At 46.7% G+C, this 20,580-nt stretch overlaps 1 long non-coding RNA gene across 1 annotated transcript in view; it reads right to left on the bottom strand.

The window, feature by feature from the left end:
• Positions 1–19,246, bottom strand: part of LOC105726743 (uncharacterized) — a 100,094-nt gene extending 80,848 nt beyond the window's left edge. Inside the window, exon 1 of the long non-coding RNA XR_010341816.1 lies at positions 19,128–19,246. This is a non-coding gene — a long non-coding RNA (uncharacterized LOC105726743). The remainder of the gene's footprint in view (positions 1–19,127) is intronic.
• Positions 19,247–20,580: the final 1,334 nt, after the last annotated feature.

Below are 20,580 nucleotides of genomic sequence, written 5' to 3'. Positions count from 1 at the left end.
TCTGATTTGTTACTAGATGACTTGTTGGTGCTACTGTTGGGAATTGATGGCTCAAGAGTTCTCCACGGTGATGGAGTAGAGCACACTAAATGCCTTGAACATGCAGCCCAACTCCACAGACTTCGCCTACTGCCCGGCTCCCAACATCAGCTCACAGTTCTGAGGCCCAGGCCCAGACACACTCCCTCTACTCTTGTCTCATCTGCCCAGACCCTGGCAGTGCACCTCGATCCAACCTCAGCTGGGGCCACCCCATCAGATCTTTGCCCAAATTTCTGCAATTAACACTTCTGGTTCATTAAATAAATAAAAAGATTATGATTTTGTGGCCAATGTAACTGTGGCTCTCCTGAGACAAATCCCAATGGGGCAGGATCATCTGTGTTTGAACTCAATGCTCCATGTAACTTGGCTCACAGGTGTCGCTAGTGTTGGAATGTTGAGGCCATCCCATCTCCACCTGCAGGGCATGATGTTTTCCTCACTCAGCCTTCCATCTCCTTTCCTCTGGACAACACCATATCTAACCATGCACAACAGAGGGCAGGGGGGCCCAGCAGACTGACCCCAGTACCCCATCCCAGACACAAATGGTTCAAGGTTAAGCACATGTCTCCAGTTTGGACAATTGAAGTCCTTCCCCAGGAATTTTTTTGTTTTGTTTTTTGAGATGGAGTTTCACTCTTGTTGCCCAGGCTGGAGTGTAATGGCACAATCTTGGCTCACTACAACCTCTGCCTCCCAGGTTCAAGTGAGTCTCCTAACTCAGCCTCTTGAATAACTGGGATTACAGGCACAGCTAATTTTTGGTATTTTTAGTAGATATATGGTTTCACTATGTTGGCCAGGCTGGTGTTGAACTCCTGACCTCAGGTGATCTGCCTGCCTCAGCCTCCCAAAGTGCTGAGATTACAGGCATGAGTCACCATGCCTGGTGCCCCAGGAATTTTTAACTAGACCCAGGGATAGCTATCCTTCATCCTCCAGGGGCATGGATATGAGGTCAGAGCTTTGGCAGCCATGCCCTGATGTGAGGAAAAGCTGGGTGGAGGGAATGAAATCAATGCAGTGCAGCAGAATAAGGAGGGAGACGTGGATCCTGATCTTGTCAGAGGCCCTGGTCCACTCACTTCCATGCTGCTCAAGGCTCACTCTGTTCAACCTACTCTCAGAAAGCCATAAGTCACAAGTCCAGAAAGTATCACAAAGGCCAGATGCTGGTAAGTGGGTACAGAAGGGTAGGTAACAGGAATGGGAGACTGAGGAATGAAATGGAAAGAAATCCCAGAAGAAGAGAGTAGAGGGTAGGCTCCAGGATGGGCTGGAGAGAAAGCCAGAAAGAGGGTCAGGAAAGGATGGGGAGCAGGTGTGCATCCAGGCTGGTAGATGGATCCGTCCCCCTACAACCAGAGGACAGTGGCAACAGAAGATGGGAGAAAAGAACACACAGAGAAGCTAAGCAATTTATCTAAGGTCACAGAGATGAGAAGAGGCAGTTTTCTGGCTTCGTTCGTTCTGTGCTGTGTTCAGAGCTTGTAGGGGAGATGCCTGGAGTGGGGAGAGACGTGACAGTAGAGCATTGCAATCTCCCCAAGCTGGGGCCAGGGAGCTGCAGCATGAGAGGTGGCAGACTGGTGGCAGCCACCCCACAGATGGTCACCACCATAAACACAAGGAGAAGACCAGGACCCCCTCCTGCTAGGATCAGAAGCTGACCATGCAGAAGGGCACTTCTGACCCCATGGGGGCAGAGACAGACTGGCTCAAAGCAAGTGGAGGCTGCAGAGTCCTGTATACCTGTCTGGCGTCCTTCCAGCTGACCCACCTGCAGATTCCAGAGTCATGCCCCCTGCAGTTGGAACCTCCACATCATGGGACATGAGACATCAGGATCACACCTCACTCCCAGTGATGGGAGCTTAAGGAACACAAAAAGGTTTGCAATAGCTGCTTGGAGTGTCATATGTAAATTAGAAAGATATGGCCGGGTACAGTGGCTCATGTCTGCAATCCCAACACTTTGGGAGGCTAAGGCAGGTGGATCACGGGGTCAAGAGATCGAGACCATCCTGGCCAACGTGGTGAAACCTCTTCTCTACTAAAAATACAAATATGAGCTGGGCGTGGTAGCCTGCACCTGTAGTCCCAACTACTTGGGAGGCTGAGGCAGGAGAATCGCTTGAACCCAGGAGGTGAAGGTTGCAGTGAGCCAAGATTTTGCCACTGCATTTCAGCCTGGCAACAGAGCAAGACTCTGTCTAAAAAAAAAGAAAGTTCACACACAACTGTGAGGATGTGCGGCTTTAGTGAGGAGGCCAGCTCCTTCTGGAGAGTCAAAGCAGCCCCTCTGTCTAAGCCCTGGCCCCCTGTACAACCCTGGAAGCCAGGAGGTGGGTATGGGACACCTTTCCCCCAAAAGAAGAGACAATAGAGGGAATAAATGGCAGCAACACTGACCATATATTGGGCACTTCTCATGCACCAAGTCTGTGCCCAGCATCTGATGTGCACCTCAGTCAGGCTTCACAGCACCCCTACGAGCAGGCACAATCCAGTATCCTCATCTCACGGAAGAGAAAACAGAGGCACAGAGAAGCTAAGCAATTTATCTAAGGTCACAGAGATGAGAAAAGGCAGTTTTCCGGCTTCGTTCTGTCTTGCTCCAAGGGTGGAGAAGAAAACAGGAGAAAGCCAAAGGAACACGACCCATGCCAGTAGGGCTCATAGAGCAACCTGGACTCCACACACAGAGCCACAGCCCTAGCCCAGTATTTAATCATGTAGTGAACCACCTTATATTTGAGCAAAAACATAATTAAATTCAATTAAGCTTTATTTCTTAGCTCTAGCCTTTTTTTTTTTTTGCTGAGACAGAGTCTCGCTCTGTCTCCCAGGCTGGAGTGCAGTGGCACAATCTCTGCTCACTGCAACTTCTGCCTCCTGGATTCACACGATTCTCTTGCCTCAGCCTCCCAAGAAGCTGGGATTACAGGTGTGCACCACCACGCCTGGCTAATTTTTGTATTTTTATTAGAGACAGGGTTTCACCATGTTGGCCAGGCTGGTCTTGAACTCCTGACCTCAAGTGATTTACCTGCCTCAGCCTCCCAAAGTGCTGGGATTACAGGTGTGAGCCACTGCACCTGGCCATGAAGGCTCTTTCTGAAAATAGTTTTATACCTGTTCCTATGGCTGAAGTCACCTGATGCAAATGAGGACAAAGAGCTCGAGACCCGCTCCCTCAGCTGCAAAGCCAGGTCTAGAACACCATTCTCTTATCTCCCTCTCTGGTCTCCCTGCTCTCTCCTCAATGGACACAGACTGCCAGGAGGTTGCCATCAGCTACAGCCTAATGTTTTCCCTTTCCCAAGGACCCTTTGGGTCCTCTCCAGTGGTGTGCTGGTCAATGATTAATGACTAGCTCTTTAGGAAAATAAACAAACACAAAAACCTGACTTGTAGCATTTGCCATTTTCCATAGTGTAAATATTCCTATCATGGTCAGCGTCAGGCTTCCAACATGATGTCCCTGAATGGAATCGGGCAGACTCACCCACATCACCATTTCTACCACAGTTGAGGAGGAATTCCAGATTAGCAGGTGGTGCTAACTGAAAGGACTTGCAAGTCAACCTAACAGTCTCTCCCTAGTTTACTTTGAAGTCAATGAGTTCATCATCCATGGAGGCTTCCAGTGGGAGGGATGCCGAGAGCAGAAGAGAAAAATCTGTCTAGGAGGGCATCTGCTGCCAAATAGACCAAGGCACCAAGGTCATTAACCAAACATGTAAATGATTCAGAATGAATTCAAGAAAATCTGGTGTCAGGGTTTAGAGCATGGATTCTAGAGCCAGATGGCATGGGTTCAATTCTAACTAGCTGTGAGACTTTGGACATGTAACTTAACCTGTCTGTAAAATGAAGATGGTACCAGCACCAACCCTGTAATGGTTGTGAGAATTCAATGAGAAATGTGAACACAAAGCTTTCCACACAGTGCCTGGCACATAATAAGCACTAATACTAACAAATAATAAACACAGATGTTAGTTATGTCATAACTCAAGGCAGGTTTGTTGGCTGTTATTATCATTTAAGTGGAGGTGGAAAACAAACAATGATCAATAAGTTGTAATGGATCATTGGACTAGAAGCTCCATGAGGGCAAGAACCTTGTCCATCTTGGTCAGTGTGGTAACTCCATACTTAGAACAGTGCCTGACGTATCTGTTAAGTAGGCACTCAATAAATGTTATCTGTTCTGTTATCTGTTATCAATAAATGTATCTGTTAAGTAGACACTCAACAAACGTTCCATGTTGAGTATTAGGAATATGTCATCTAATGGTGTTTAAATACTTGTATCTCTTTAGCTCTTGCTATAATTGCATTCTCTGTTTAAAACAACCATCAGTAACCCCAGCTAATAGTAATTATGTTTTTAGAGTCCATTTGAGTGTAAATAAAGACTGATCTTCCCTGTTAACCACACCCATGGAACTCGCTGATGCAAAATATAATCCAGACACTATGTCCACTCAGTGGTAAGACCATCAACTTGAAAGCAAAGGGCCGAGGCCGGGCACGGTGGTTCACGCCTATAATCCCAGCACTTTGGGAGGCCGAGGCGGGTGGATCATAAGGTCAAGAGATCGAGACCATCCTGGTCAACAAGGTGAAATCCCGTCTCTACTAAAAATACAAAAATTAGCTGGGCATGGTGGCGCACGCCTGTAGTCCCAGCTTACTTGGGAGGCTGAGGCAGGAGAATTGCTTGAACCCAGGAGGCGGAGGTTGTGGTGAGCCAAGATTGTGCCACTGCACTCCAGCTTGGTGCCTGGCAACAGAGTGAGACTCTGTCTCAAAAAAAAGAAAAGAGAAAGAAAGCAAAGGGCCCAGACAAAACCCTTTCTGGTATTAGCCTTACACACTTCACACCTGGAAGCGACAGACATAGCTAATCCCAGCCCAAGCCCTGACCCACCCCCACCATTCCCCTAATCAGGCCCAGAAATGATGAGAGAATGTTGTGAACCTGGGTGGGAATTGAAGGGATTTTTTTCTTCCATTTCTGCTCTGCTCCCTTCCTATCTTCTTTTCCCATCCCCCTGACCAAGTCCCCTTCCCCACACCCAGTCCCCTTCCCCACCTTCCAAAGCAACCCCACTCCCTACACACCCACCACACCCACCCACTGCTCCCTCTGCCGGTCTCTCCTCACCACTGTCTGCTCTCGCAGGCTGGTTTGTTATTCCACCAAAAATGGCTCCGTGGAATAAAGATGTTTCCCCTCTGATGAGCACATTTGCAGAAGGTATGTCAGAGATCCCAGGGCTGGGGTTGGGCAGTCTTTCAAGAAAGTTGTTTTTCCTCCATTTCTTTCCTTCCCTCCCTTCTTCTCCCTCCCCTCTCCACTCCCTTACCACCCCCTCCTTCTTTGCTTACTTATTGGAAGAGTAATAAATATTGGGCCGACAGGCCCTTCTCATAGTTACAAAGCCTACCTGTAAGCGAGCTCAATAATTAGCAGTCCTGAAGATGATATATGACTTTCATTACCCTTTGGGACTGGAGACTAAATGAGGACAGAGCTAATTGCCGTGCAAAGCAGTTTGGCATGAATGAGAAAAATGCAGGCCCTGTCTCCTGCCAAAAAAGGGCCCTATTGCTGCTCTGATCTCAAGGCTGGTTTCTGCCGCAGGAGTTCACTCGGTGTCCATAAATCATGGGCTGCTTACAGCTGAAGCTGCCCTGAGTCATCAGTGAGCTATACGCTGAGTGACAGATCCCAGCCGACTGCATTAGAACTTTAACTCCCTCCTTTCTTCTCCTCCTCCTCATCCTCTTCCTCCTCTGTTTTCCATCGACCAGAAAATTAAACCCAGACTCCTCGGAGAGGGCGGCAAGAGGCTGGGGTGGTGGGGGGCAGTTGGCTTGCATTTGGTTCCTAATGCCCACATCCACCTGCTCCCTCCCTGCACACGGTCTCCCTGGGGAAGATGGTTCTCTCCACCCTCAAGAGGAAGCAGGCCCCTCCTGGAATACTCCAGGCCGAGCTTTTGTCCTTGGTTTGTCATCGAGACAAATGTGGCCTCCCTTCAGGCCTGCATGTCTCTCTCTTCCCCCACCACCGTTGCAGGAAATGCTTCTCTTCCCTTATAGGAGGAGGGCTGACACCAGCCACACGTGTGTCTGCTGCTGACAAATGTGTGCAAGCCTTGGAGGGCAGGGCCAGGCAGGGGCAGAGCCGCCCATGACAGGGGGATACCTCCTGGTAACATTTTCTTCTCTATCCCTCATGCCTGCCCCCTTCATCACTCCTCAAGGAGCCCTGCTTCTGAAGGTCCTGGGTGGGAAACTCACTAATGTGCAAAGCACCATCCTTGTCCAATTCCCTGGTGGGTGAGGGAGCTTCCCTCCCTGTGGGCAGATAACAATTTCACACTCAGACCTGAGCTTCCTGGTTTTTCTAAGGGCAGTCACATAATTAATTCTTAGAATTGCCAAATTATATTTGACACTTAATTTAAAACTCAAGGTTCCATAATGCGAATCCTCTCCTGGCAAGAAGGGTGACATGCACACTGAACATGTAGGCAACCTGACAGGTTGGAGGGCCAGTTTTGTGTAACTCCCAGAGAGGGAAGGGAGCTGCCTTTTATTGAACACTTACTTTATATCCAGTGATTTCCACTGATTAGCTCACTTCCTTCCCACAACCCTACAAGGCAAGTACTGTTATTGCATCCAAGGACACCAAGACCCAACAAGACTAATTTACCCAAGGTCATCCTGTTAGGGAAGGGGCCAAGCTAAGATTCACAGTCTTGAGATCTTGAGAGCCCCTTACATCTTTGTGCAATTCAATTCCTCCTTCAAGGATGGAAGAAAGAATCCCCCAAAATGGAAGCCTTGGCTGCTCCATGAGGGTGGGAGTCAGAGGTGGACTCTGGCTGCTGCACATCACAGAATGCCTAGCCACAGCAGCTTACATGGTGCAGGTTACTTGTCACACTTAACAAGAGACCCAAAGGCAGGGCTGCCCAGCGCTGAGGCAACTCAATGATGACTTCAAGAACCCAGACTCTTTCTATCTTCCTGCTTCACCATCCTTGCATTCTAACATTCTAACTTCTTGCATTTTGGTTGCAAAGTGACCTCTGCAACATCAAGCATCATATCTTCAGTCCAGGGAGGGAAGAGGTTTTAGAGAAAAGGGATAAAAAGAATTCCCCCAGCCAAGGCTTTGTCTTTTTATTTGGCAAGAGAAACCCTCCGCAGCAAACTACCTCTTGCCTGTGATTGGCCAGATTGCATTTCTCTCACCTTCTTCCCACCCACACCAGTCATTGGCCAAGGGAATGAGTTGCCATGACTTGTTTAGACCAATCGTGATTCATCTCCTGGGACTGGGGGAGGGCCCTTGGTTCTTGCCTCCATAAGATCAAAAAATCTCCAGTTGCCAACTACACAAGTCACATTGTTAACAGGGAAGGAGTGGGGATGGCTGTTGGATGTGCAATGGACAGTGTCTGCCACACCCAGCTCTTATCCTTAGCCACCTCTTGGTCTGATGGAAGAGACCTGAGTCCCAACTGGAGAATGACTCTGATATTCTGGGTATGTGCACAGACAGCTTTGAGGAGTTTTGGAAATTGGTTCCCTTCTAAGTTACCATTATTTCTGGGGTCTGTCTACCCCAACACCCCTAAACCCCTAAGAGGGAGAGGAGAATTTGTGCTTTGTCCTCTGGACCTGGGTCTACGGATCTATGTGTGAATGGACAAGGGTGACCCTATGATCACTCCCCCATGGGTAAGCTCCAGAGCAGGCTGTGGACTCTGCTTGGGACAGACTATGTCCTGAGTGGGTAACTCTAGAAACCAGTGTGCCTGGGTATCAAAATGGGAGCCTGGACATCTTATCTATACATCTCACACTCCTGCTTTATAAAATCATTGGCAAGGGGGTTGTTCCCTTCCCACCTCCATCTGCAGCTGGGGCATGATGGGGCATTCCCCCCAGTTCTGGTACTCATGGGAAAGTTCTTATCACTGTCTCCTTCCTATCCAGCTGGGGACAGATTCACTTGCCAGGAGAAGCATCTGTCAGGAACCAGGCAGGAACCAGGCAGCACACTCGACAGTAATAAGCTCATCACCTGTCCCACAGGACTACAAAGGCCATTTCTGGGCTCCTGGCTGCCTCTCTCATTCACCCCAAAATTTCTGATACTTTCCAAATCTTCTTCAGGTGTCTCCTCCATGTGGATGGGAAGGGAGGTTTCTGAGCCCTTAGCCCCACCTCAGCCCATCCCCCCAGGTGCAAACTAGGTCACATCTCTCTTTCCTCGAGGCTTCAGTGGCTTCCCATAATCCTGAGACTAAAACTCAAAATTCTTTACCTTGACCTACAAGTGGAGTGACCGTCATCCCAACAATATTATTAGAAGAGCGACCTTTCAGTTTCAATGCATTCTAGTCTGGATGATAAATTACATGGTCACCTTATCACACAGCAGGCTTTGTGTGTCCCCAGCCTCCTCTCCTCCAGCTGGCTCTGCTTACCTGCCTTGCTCCAGCCAGGCAGAGCAGTTCCATGAGGCAGTCACGCTCTCGCTCACCACACCACCCTCATGCACACATTACCTCCACCTGGAACACTCTACCCCGGTTTCTTCCCCTGCCTAATTTCTACTCAGCTCTCAGGTCTGATTTAGATGTTCCTTCTTTTCAGAGAAGGCTTCCTTTATCGCCCAAGAACCTTAAATTAGGTCCTCCCTCTCTCCTGTCATACAAATGCTTATTTCTCATAGTGCCAGAATCATCAGCTGTATCTGTTTCCCCTACTCGATTGTAAGCACCATGAAGGCAGAAATCACTGTATCTCCAGAACCTAGCATGGGGCTGTTGCCCCATAACCGTATGTTTTATGAATGAATAAATGGATGAATGAAAACACAGTGTTTCCCATAAATTCATGCACACATGCACACACACACACCTCTCCAAGATACCAAGCCCACCACAATCACCTCCAGGGAGATGTAATTATGGCACAATCTGAGCTTCAAAGCAGCAAAACACACCATCTGAGTTTCTTACCCCATGAAGGGTTCAAACAAGGGCCATCTGTCAGGAAAGGAGACATGGAATGAGGAATACTGCCTCGCAGGCTTCTCCATGCCCGATTTTCATCCTCCCTCACGCAGAACATCAGCCAGATTGCCTCCAACTCCAGACCACCACATTCAGCACCACAGTGAACATCTCTGTATGTGTCCCCTTACAGACTTGTGTGAAAATTCCCCTGGAATAGAGATGTCCCAGGTAGCTGAATTGATGGCCCACTGGGGATGTATATACTTAATCAAATTAATCCCCCTTCTTTTCTTTCTATTTTTTTTTTTTTTTGGCTTGCACAAGTTCTAGAATTCTTGAACTGATTATCCATTTTGACAAAGGAGGCCTTGAATCAAATTTAAGCTGGTAAAAAAAAAATAAATACACTTTTCTTCTTTCCTGCAATAGACCGAATATATAGTCCCCACAAAATTCATTCTAACCCCCAAGATGATGGTATTAGAAAGTGATGACTTTGTGAGGTGAATAGGTCCTAACAGTAGACTCCTCGTGCATGAGTTCAGTGCAGTTATCAAAGAGACATCAGAGAGATCCCTTGTGCCTTCCACCATGTGAGTTACAGTGAGAAGACAGTGCAAGGAATCAGACCTTTATCAGACACCAAATCTGCCAGCATGTTGATCTTGGATTTCCCAGACTCCAGAACCGTGAGAAATAAATTTCTATTGTTTATAAGCCATGCTGTCTGTGGTATTTTGTTATAGCAGCCTGAAAAGACTAAGACATATGCCAGGTACCATAGGAAATGTGCTGCCTGTTATAGACACATCTTCTATGTGCCATTGTTCACCCTTTTAAAAAAGGCCTCAGAATGAGCTGGGCACTATGGAGGTGGGAAATGTCAACCTTTGCCAACTCCCTGGCATGGAGAAGGAGAGAACAAGAGAGAAAAAGGAGAGAGCTCTGGTGAAGGCTGGGTCTTCTGGGAGTATAATGCCTCTCCTGGAGGCCCATGGAAAACCCCATTGTGTAGAATACTAGGTCGTGCTCCTCCAAGACCTGGGCTGGGCTTATAGCAGCAACCAGACCCTTCCCAGTCCAAGAGAGACCTACACTCCAGCTGGGAGCCACAGGTGGGTCTCTGGAGCCTGTGGGATTACTGTGGAAGGGGAGGGGGAGGCAGGAGTCCAGATCAGCACCAACAGACTCAAAACAGAAAAGCCTTTCTGGTTAGGAAGACTCTACACTATCTTCCTAACTAGAACTACAAAAGGCAATTACTTGGCTCATCTGCAGCCTGTTCATGGCCAGCCCAGGCTTGATGGACTTGAGTGTGGACATCAAGAAATTTAGCAGATGACCATGTGGATGGTATGGAGTTTCCCCTGAGCAGGAAAAAATGACGGACTCTGTCCCAGTCACAGGCAGCTTTCCAGACTCCAGCAGAATGCTTTCAGACATGCAGACAGATGTGAAGACAGACATGCAGACAGATGTGCAGGAAGATGTGCAATTGGGGAGGACAGCTATGGGCACAACGATGTACTCCTGTCATATAAAGTGACTCATCTTCCAGCCACCTTAGTCTCCTCCAGCACGGCTAGCCTCGGTTTATCAGCACTACTGCTGAAAGCAAAAGAGCAGCAAGGTGCCATCCATTTACACAGGCAGAGTAACAGACTGAGTTCCCTTTCCCTCCCAGCTGAAATAACTGAAACACCATACAAAATATAGGAGACCATTTTCTTATCTTTTTTTCTTTTTTCTTTTTCTTTTTTTTTTTTTTTTTTTCTGAGACAGGATCTCACTCTGTCACCCAGGCTGGAGTGTAGTGGCGCGATCATGGCTCACTGCAACCTCCGCCTCCAAAGTTCAAGTAAACCTCCCACCTCAGCCTCTCAAGTAGCTGGGACTACAGGGGTGCACCACCATGCTTGGCTAATTTTTTTTGTATTTTTGTAGAGAAAGGGTTTCCTGAATATTCCTGTATTAAGGAAATTGAATTTGTAGTTATAAACTTGCCCACAAAGAAAACCACGCACACAGAAAACTACAGGCCCAGATGACTTCTCTGGTGAATTCTACCAACCAGTGAAGGAAGAAACAACACCAGTTCTACGCACTCTTCCAGAAAATTGAGGAGGAGATAATACTTCCAATCTCATTCTATGAGGCCAGCATCACTCTGATACCAAAAGGAGAAAAGTATTGACCGATATATTAATACTTCATGAACTTTGATGCAAAAATTCTTTTTAAAAATTTAAATAATGTAATTATTGTATATAACTATTGTACATATTGTAATTTTAGCAAATTACAATACATAAAAATGATAATATATTATGACCAGGTCGGGTTTTATTCCAGGGATTAAAGGTTGAGTTAACAATCAAACATCAATTAATGTTATACATCATGTTAATAAAAGCAAGGACAAAAGCCAGCTAATTATCTCAATAGATGCAGAAAAAAATGACAGAATTCAACACCCAGTCATGATGGAAATTCTCTACAGACTGGAAATACGAAGAACTTCCTCGACCTGAAGAAGAGCCCTGTAAAGCTCACAGCTAGCATCATACTTCATGATGAAAGATCGAATGCTCTTCCCTTAAGATCTGGAATCAGGGCGGGGCAAGGTGGCTCATACCTGTAATCCCAGCATTTTGGGAGGCCAGGGCAGGTGCATCACCTGAGGTCAGGAGTTCGAGACCAGCCTGGCCAACATGGCAAAACCCTTCTCTATCAAAAATACAAAAATTTGCTGGACATGGTGGTGCGCGCCTGTAATCCCAGCTTCTTGGGAGGCTGAGGCAGAAGAATCCCTTGAACCCAGGAGGCAGAGGTTGCAGTGAGCCAAGATTGCCCCACTGCACTCCAGCCTGGGCAACAGAACAAGACTTCATAAAAAAATATATATATATACACACACACACACACACACACACACACACAATACAATCCAGTCTACTCCTAGATATTTGCCTAAGAGAAATGAAAACCGATGTTCTCACAAAGATTTGTAGATGAACGTTTATAGCAGCTTAATTTGTAACAGACAAAAACTGGGAACCCAAATTTCCATCAACAGATAAATGAATAAATATGTGTGAAAAGAACAAAGTGTCAAAGAGATATTTGTACACCCATGTACAGAGCAGCATTATTTACATAGCCAAAAAGTGACAGCACCCCAGTTGTCCACTCACAGATGAGCAAGTAAGTAAAGTGTGGTCTATACATGCAGTGGAATACTATTTAGCCTTAAAATGGAAAGTTCTGACACATGCCACAGCATAGACGAACCTGGAAAACATTGTGTTAAGTGAAATAAGCCAGACACAAAAAGACAAATACTGCATGATTCCACTTTTCTGAGGGACCTAGAGTAGTCAAATTCAGAGAGACAGAAAGTAGATGGAGGTTGCCAGGGGCTCGGGGGAAGGACAGGGAGCTCTTGTTTAATGAGTGCAGTTTCAACTTTGCGAGATGAAAAGAGTTCTGTGGATAAATGGTGGCAATGGTTGTACAAGAGTGTGGATATATTTAACATTACTAGACTGAACACTTAAAATGTTAAGATGGTAAATTTTATATTATCTGTATTTTACCACAATTAAAATTAGCCCTCCACGGCAGACACATGCTGCAAATGAGTTAGGGAAAAGTTAAGAAGTATTTTACACCAAAAAAAAATTTTTTTTTGGCTGGGCGTGGTGGCTCACGCCTGTAATCCCAGGACTTTGGGAGACCGAGGCAGGTGGATCACTGGATCACTTGAGGTCAGGAGTTCAAAACCAGCCTAGCCAACATGGTGAAACCCCACTCTGCTAAAAATACAAAAATTAGCCAGGCAGTGGCACATGCCTGTAATTCCAGCTACTTGGGAGGCTGAGGCAGGAGAATCATTTGAACCCAGGAGGCAGACATTGCAGTGAGCATAGGTCACACCACTGCACTCCAGCCTGGGCGACAAAGCAAGACTCTGTCTTTAAAAAAAAAGGAAAAAGAAAAAGAAATTTTAAATGCCAGGGGAAGGAAGAGATTTCTTACACCTTGAAAGAACCTAGACAACTTCCTGGAGGAGGTGTCATTTGGTTGGGGTTCAAGAAGGAGAGTAGGATTTACCTAGAGAACAGGAATTGGGCATCCCAGGCAAAGGACAGCTTGAGCAAAGGCCAGGAGGCTGGAGTGGACACTCTCCAGCCCATTACAGCCTCCAGGGGTCAGAGAGCTGCATCCGAGGAGCACCCTGAGTTGGGGGTATGAAGTTAAAAAGTAGACTGGGTCTACCCCCGAGGGCCTCTCAGACTCTGCTGGAGAAGAGAGACATTTGTAAACATCACTCCCGACAGAATCAGACCAACAGCGCCACGGCCCCATCGAGATGGCCACTTGGGAAGGGAGAGACTTGGGGTCAGATCTGGACAGTCATCAAAAAATAAACATGTCCCTGGACATTCAGGAAACACTCAGCCAAGGCTGTGTCCAGACGGAGCTGTTTGCTTATTTGTGACTTTCCTGCTTTTCATCACCCTGTCAGTGGCCACCCTACCCCTATCCTCATTCTGACACCCAGTCCAGCCTGGCCTCAGTCATTGGCTTCAGAAGAAAACTGACTCCTATGGCCAGATGTGGTGTCTCACGCCTGTAATCCCAGCACTTTGGGAGGCTGAAGCAGGAGGATCACTTAAACTCAGAAGTTTAAGACCAGCCTGGGCAACATAGTGAGACCTCATCTCTTAAAAATAAAAAGAAGAAAACCGGTTCCTGAGAGAGACAGGCAGGAGAGGAAGCAGCACAGTACGTGTGGGGTCAGTGGGTGATTGTGTCAGAGTGCATTTGCACACACATAGGTCTGGCCACGTGTGTGAGTGGCATGCAGGTGTGTTTGCCCACATGTGCAGGCACGGGTCTGTGTGTACATGTGTGTGTCGTACTATGGTAGGTGGGGGTCTGGGTGAAGCAGTGTGGACTCTGGGCCCAGCTGGACTGGGCTGAAATCTAACTCCAGCAAGTTACTTTGCCTTTCTGTGCCTCAGTTTCTACATTTGCTAAATGGGGAAAATAATATTTTTTTAATGGTACTATAGTTTTATTAAGGATAGTAGAAAAGCTAATATCAAGTTCCTTAAATGATAGTGAAACAAACTTTCCTCGAGGCCAGAGGCCCCCTCACCCGCTCTACCTAGATCAGTCAAGCAACATTATCCAGCCCCAGGCTCCTATCTGACACTAGGTTGTGAAGGTCTTGGTGCCCTTTACCCATGACTAGCCCATGACAGAATGCTTCCTAAGACAGAGCCCTCTCTCACTCTAAAGAGGTCAGGAGTGCTAGGTGGGGAGGAATTTACATGCTGAGGCCAGTTCTGGACCAGCCCCAGGCCCATGGTACAGAGAGGGGCGGTAACAGGGTTGTTGTAAGGATAGAAATGATTCAAGAAGGCACTTGACCAATGGTGCTGGTGCACAGGATGGGCTTAATACGTGTTAGCATTTATTAACATTTATCATGTATCCATGTGCATGTGCGTGAGAGAGATGGGGTGTGTATGCACGTGTGCACACGTGTGGGTTATGAATGTGGACATGGGGGCAGCTTTGCAGGGACTGCGCACGAGCGTCTCCAGGATGCATGTGCTGGGATTCTGGAAACAGCAGCCACAAGCAGCCTGGTGCCCTCCCGAGGAGCCCAGGCCCACCCTGCCCACAGAGGAAAGCCAGACCTTGGGACAACCTCCTTCCTGCAGCCCTCTGCCCTGAGGAAGAGGCCCCAGGCGCTAGGCTGATTTCTTCCTGCCTTGGGCTGCTCAAGTCTTTTGTTGTCTTTCCATTTCCTCAGACTGCAAGAGTGTGGATATTTTTTTCTATCAAAGGCCGGTGACCCCCAAAAGAAATCAAGCAGGGGTTATATGCAAAAATCAACTTCATCTGGGGTCTGTTTTTTCTTGAAAAATAACAAAGGAACTCAACTCCTCTGCTTTTTAAATCAAGAACAGTAAAGTGATGCCAATGCTAAAAAAAAAAAAAAAAAAAGTTCTCATATAAAGCGTAAAGCACTTTACAGATGTGAGGAAGTCTTATCCTTTCAGAGGCAAAGTTAACCCCACCAGGGCAAGGGAGGAGCTAGTAAAGGGGGAAAGGGAGATTAAGAGGAAAACCTGAGAGCCCAGAACTGGGTGGTTCGTGGGGGATGTGACCTTCAGATCCAACCTTCAGTACTGATAAACAGGCAACCACGTTGAACTGCTCTGACTCACAAACCTTTAGAATTTAAATTCGAGATGGAAACACAGTGGGCTTTTGACTCAGGCTGGCCTTGATTCAAGTACCAGCTCTGCTGTCACCAGCAGGGCCACTCCATTAAACACTGTGTCCCTAGAGTTTCACAACCCAGGGACCCGCCCACCAAGTATGTGAATTGAGCTGTAGTGGCATCAGTGATAACCACAACAAAGGATATGTCTGCGTCCTAATCCCAGAACCTGTGACTATTACCTTCTACGGTGAAAGATGTGAATAATTAAAGAACTTGAGAAAAGGAGTTTATCCTGGTTTATCTGTGTGGGTCCTAAATACAATGACAAGCGTCCTTATGAGGGGAGGCAGCAAGCGATTGGAGACAGACAAGAAGAGAAGATGTGGACACACAGAGGAGAAGAGGATGTGAAGACAGAAATAGAGATTGGAGTGATGCAGCCACAAGCCCAGGAATGCCAGGGCTGCCAGAAACCGGAAGAGCACAGGAAAGGATGCTCCCCTAAAGCCGCTGGAAGGAGCAGAACCTGGCTGACACCTTTATTGCAGACTTCTAGCCTCCAGAACTGTAAGAGAATACATTTCTGTTGTTTTAAGCCTCCCAATGTGTGGCAATTTGTTACAGCAACCACAAAGATAACACACGGGAAATTAGTGAATTTATCTTAACCTGGGAATAGTGATCACTCCTCCCTCTTAGAAGTTTTTTTGAGGATAAAATAAGGAATGCACAGGCAGGTGTGGTGGCTCACAGCTGTAATCGCAGCTCCTTGGGAAGCCAAAGTGGGAGGATGACTTGAGCCCAGGAATTGGAGACCAGCCTGGCAACATAGTGACACCCCATCTCCACAAAAAAAAATTGTTTAAGTAACCAGACCAGTTGGCATACCCCTGTAGTCTCAACTACATGAGAGGCTGAGGTGGGAGGATCACTTGAGCCCCAGATTTTGAGGCTGCAGTGAGCTATGATTACACCACTGCACTCAAGCCTGGGCAACAGAGCAAGATCCCCCCCTCTTAAAAAAAAAAAAAAAATCCGGGCGCAGTCGCACACTCCTGTAATCCTAGTACTTTGGGAGGCCGAGGTGGGTGGATCACCTGAGGTCAGGAGTTCAAGACCAGCCTGGCCATCATGGTGAAACCTCATCTTTAAAAAAAAAAAAAAAAAAAAATCATTCCTGAAGGGCTTTGGGGGGAAAAGAAAAAGAAAAAAAAGTTAGATAGGCTGATGAATGCACAGTTAACTGTGGAGCTCGGGGGTCCTGTTTGAAGATTCAGGGAGGCAATGTTAACCCTTCAGTTGTGTCCCAGAATGTTCTGTGTTGGGGATTCAGGGCGAGCAGGACTCAGTATCTGCACCACAACGAGAGCTTTGAGCTTTATGTCTGCCTTTGAAGCCTCACAGCCTGCGTCTCACCCTTCCTCACCTCCCAACTCCTGGCAGCAATCTAAGTCGCACAGTTTCCTTGACTCTAAATGTCCACCAATATCCATTCTACCCACTTCTTCCTTTTAGGGACAGCAACTGCTGAACGCAGCAGGACTTACTGTTGTCCAACTAGAGACTTCATTTCCCAGCCTCCCTTGCAGCTGGGCGTAGCCATCTGAGTAAGTCCCGACCAATGGGATGTGAGAGGAAGTGATGACGCTCTCTAAAGGAAGCTGCTTGGGCGCACCTGTCAGAAATCTCCAAGGTGGATGGTGGGAGAAGCCCTTCTAGCCTCGCAGGTGAAAGCGGTCCAGTGCTGTGCTGCCAGATACTGGAGCAACTACCCACATGTGGCTACTTTAATTAATAAACGTTAAATAAAATTTAAGCTCTTCCTTTCTCCGCCATCATGGTGTGTGAAGTTGACTGTTTCTCGCAATGTCTTCTCACAAGACTTTTCAGGTCAAGTGATTCCTGGCCAAGAAACAAAAGCAAAATCGTCCCATTCCCCAGTGGATTCAGATGAAAACTCGTAATAAAATCAGGCACAACTCCAAGAGGAGACATTGGAGAAGAACCAAGCAAGGTCTACAAGGAATTGCACATGAGATGTCACACATATTAATGCTGTATCAAGGTCACTATCATCTTACCCTATCAAGCTGGCAATGTCACCACCATCTAGACAGTCAGACATGTTTGATTGGGAAAATGTTTTTTCTCTCTGTTTGTACGTGCTGCACTAGTAGTCTTGTTCAGAAATAAATGTGAGACCTTTTTGTTTGAATAAGTAAATAATAAAATTTAAATAAAATGTAAACCTCAATTTCTCAGTCACACAGGCTATGTTTTAAGTGCTCACTAGACATGTGGCCACTGGCTGCTGTACTGGACAGCCAGATACAGAACATTTCCATCATCACAGAAAGTTCCATTGAACAGCGCTGTCCTAGAGAATGTACAACAGCAAGAAAGAAGGAAGCTGGGTTCCTGGACAACTTTGAGGAGCAGCCTCCCCTCCTCCAACTGCGTATCATCTTATATTTTTACTCTCTTGTAAAGAGAGAAATAAACCCTCTATCAATGCAGTCAAGCCAATATTCTAACAAACAGTAACAACAACAACAAAAAAAGCACCTCTTCTTCATTACTGGAATTAAAAAAAAAAAAAGAAGAAACCAAGTTTTTTTTTAATCAACCCCTTTATGCTTCCTCAAAAAAAATAAAGATAGAATTACCATATAACTCCACAATTCCACTTCTGGGAATACATGGCAAGCCATACTGGATACATACTCAAAAGAATTCACAGTAGGATCTTGAAATATTTGTACAAACATGTTCATAGCAGCATTCACTATTCATAATAGCCAAAAGGTAACATAACCTAAGTGTCCACTGGCAGATGAATGGATAAGCAAAACGTAGTATATCCACACTGTGGAATATCATTCAGCCTTTGAAAAGAGGGAAGTCCTGGCTGGGCACAGTGGCTCACACCTGAAATCCCAGCACTTTGGGAGGTGGAAGCAGGCAGATCACTTGGGATCAGGAGTTGGAGACTAGCCTGGCCAACATGGCAAAACCCTGTCCCTATTAAAAATACAAAAATTACCCGGATGTGGTGGCACATACCTGTAATTCCAGCTACTCAGGAGGCTGAGGCAGGAGAATTCCTTGAACCTGGGAGGTGAAGGTTGCAGTGAGCAGAGATTGGGCTATTGCACTCGAGCCTGGGTGATGGAGTGAGACTCTGTCTCAAAAAAAAAGGAAGTTCTGACACATACAACAGCATGGATTAACCTTGAGGACATTATGTGAGGTCAAGTAGGCCAAACACAAAAAGACAAATACTGTGATTCCACTTCTATGAGATACCTAGAGTAGTCAAATTCATAGACAACAAGTGGAATGATGGTTGCCAGGGGCTGAGGGGAGGGGAAGTGGGGAAGTTAGTGTTTAATAGGTACAGAATTTCAGTTTTGTAGGTTGAAAAGAGTTCTGGGGATGGATGGAGGTGATGGTTGCACAATGTGAATATCCTTAATACCACTGAACTATGTACCTAAAAATCATTAAGATGGTAAATTTTATATTATGTGTATTTTACTACAATTAAAAAATTGAGGGAAAAAAATCAATCCCTTTTTCATTTAAGGTACCAGGAGCAGTTTCTATTGCTTATAACTAAGAATATTGATTGTTGAAAATGTGTAAAACAAGAAGGGTAAAAGAAGGGGTGCTGATCTGGTCTAGGGGGAGCAGGAGGGCTTTCTCAGGCAAGTGCTGTTTACACTGAGACCTTTGCCACTAGAGCAAGTCCACAACAAGGGAAATGAGCTGGGGCTACTCACCGTTCTGCCCCTGGGCAGAGCTGCAGTGCCAGGGCCAATGTAGTACAGAAGATGTCACAGAGGGTACTCCTTCCCCAAAACAAGCAGAGATTTGTTTACCCACTGGAAATGGCTGACTCAGTTCTGCAGCAAGAAATGTACAAAATGAGCTATGTCATATCAGCTTGTAAGGACTTTTAAAAGACCACTAGATAGTGTCAAAAGAACTCAGGAGGTCAGGAGGCTGGGTATGGTGGCTCATGCCTGTAATCCCAGCACTTTGGGAGGCAGAGACTGGTGGATCACCTGAGGTCAGGAGTTTGAGACCAGCCTGGCCAACATGGTGAAACCCCATCTCTACTAATAATACAAAAATTAGCCAGGCATGGTGGTGCGTGCCTGTAGTCCCAGCTACTTGGGAGGCTAAGGCAGGAGAATCGCTTGAACCCAGGAGGTAGAGGTTGCAGGGCGACAAGAGTGAAACTTCAGTCTCCAAAAAAAAAAAAAGACTCAGGAGCCAAACTGAAGACCCTCCTACTGGATGAAGATGGAGCAAGTTGCATACCAGTAATAAAACCAGTTGAAATGCATGAATTATTTTTAAATCTATGAGTTCATAATGATACTAAAAGCAAATAAACAAATTTTGGAGGATAATAGGGAACTAACTTGTTCTTTTGAAGACTGGTAAATAAAAAGACAAATCCTGACTTTCTTAAATGAACTGTACCTCTGGATAACCAAAGAGTAAATGAAGCTATGAATGCAGGGGATCTCCAGGGAGCCTGTAGTCATTCAAAGGTCAAAGAGGGAGGAAGCAGGAGATGGAGAAATCCCATCTGGCCAAGGAGACTGGACCCAAGCAAGCCCACACACTGTAGGGGTGGTGGCAGGTGCCCCTGCCCAGGGAGGTGGAGCCACTCCCCTCAGGAGGAAAGCCCCACGCCACCAGCACCCCTTTCCTGTCCTCGGCCCCTCTCCAGAGCCCTGCACATCACACAGGCCTCCTAAGCCCAGCAGCCACACCTTTAAAGCAGCAGTTTTCCTTATTCAAAGACAAGAGATGTTTTCACTGCAGCAGGCCAGCCAGGAGCTCCTTCTTCTTCCCGTCCTCCCTTCCCAGGGAATCAATCTTCTTAAACCTCATCTTCCTAGAGACCATCTGGAGAAAACCACTCAGGAAACTCAGGCGGGTACTAGGCCCAGAGCTCCCATCCATCTTGCCCTGTCAGAGCCCAGCTCTGGGGCCTTAAAGAATCCTTATAGCTGGGGCTGCCACAAGGTTCCTGGCCACGGGAGCAAGCCCTACTTGTGCTCATAGCTGTACCTTCCAGATATCTTCCTCTCGGATGCTCTGAATCCCGGTCCTGCTCTGCTGGTTCCCCTCAGCTGTAACATCCAGAGAAGTCATGTGGTAGAGTGTGGAACCTGGCTCTGCTGTGTGACTTTGGCCAAGTAACCTGACCTCTCTGAG

This window comes from Aotus nancymaae, unplaced genomic scaffold (genome assembly GCF_030222135.1).
Source record: "Aotus nancymaae isolate 86718 unplaced genomic scaffold, 86718_ANA_hifiasm-v0.15.2.pri h1tg000010l, whole genome shotgun sequence".
NCBI classification, from domain to species: Eukaryota; Metazoa; Chordata; class Mammalia; order Primates; family Aotidae; genus Aotus; species Aotus nancymaae.
The sequence above is the reverse complement of the archived record's forward strand: the minus strand, read 5'-3'. Positions and strand labels throughout refer to the sequence as shown.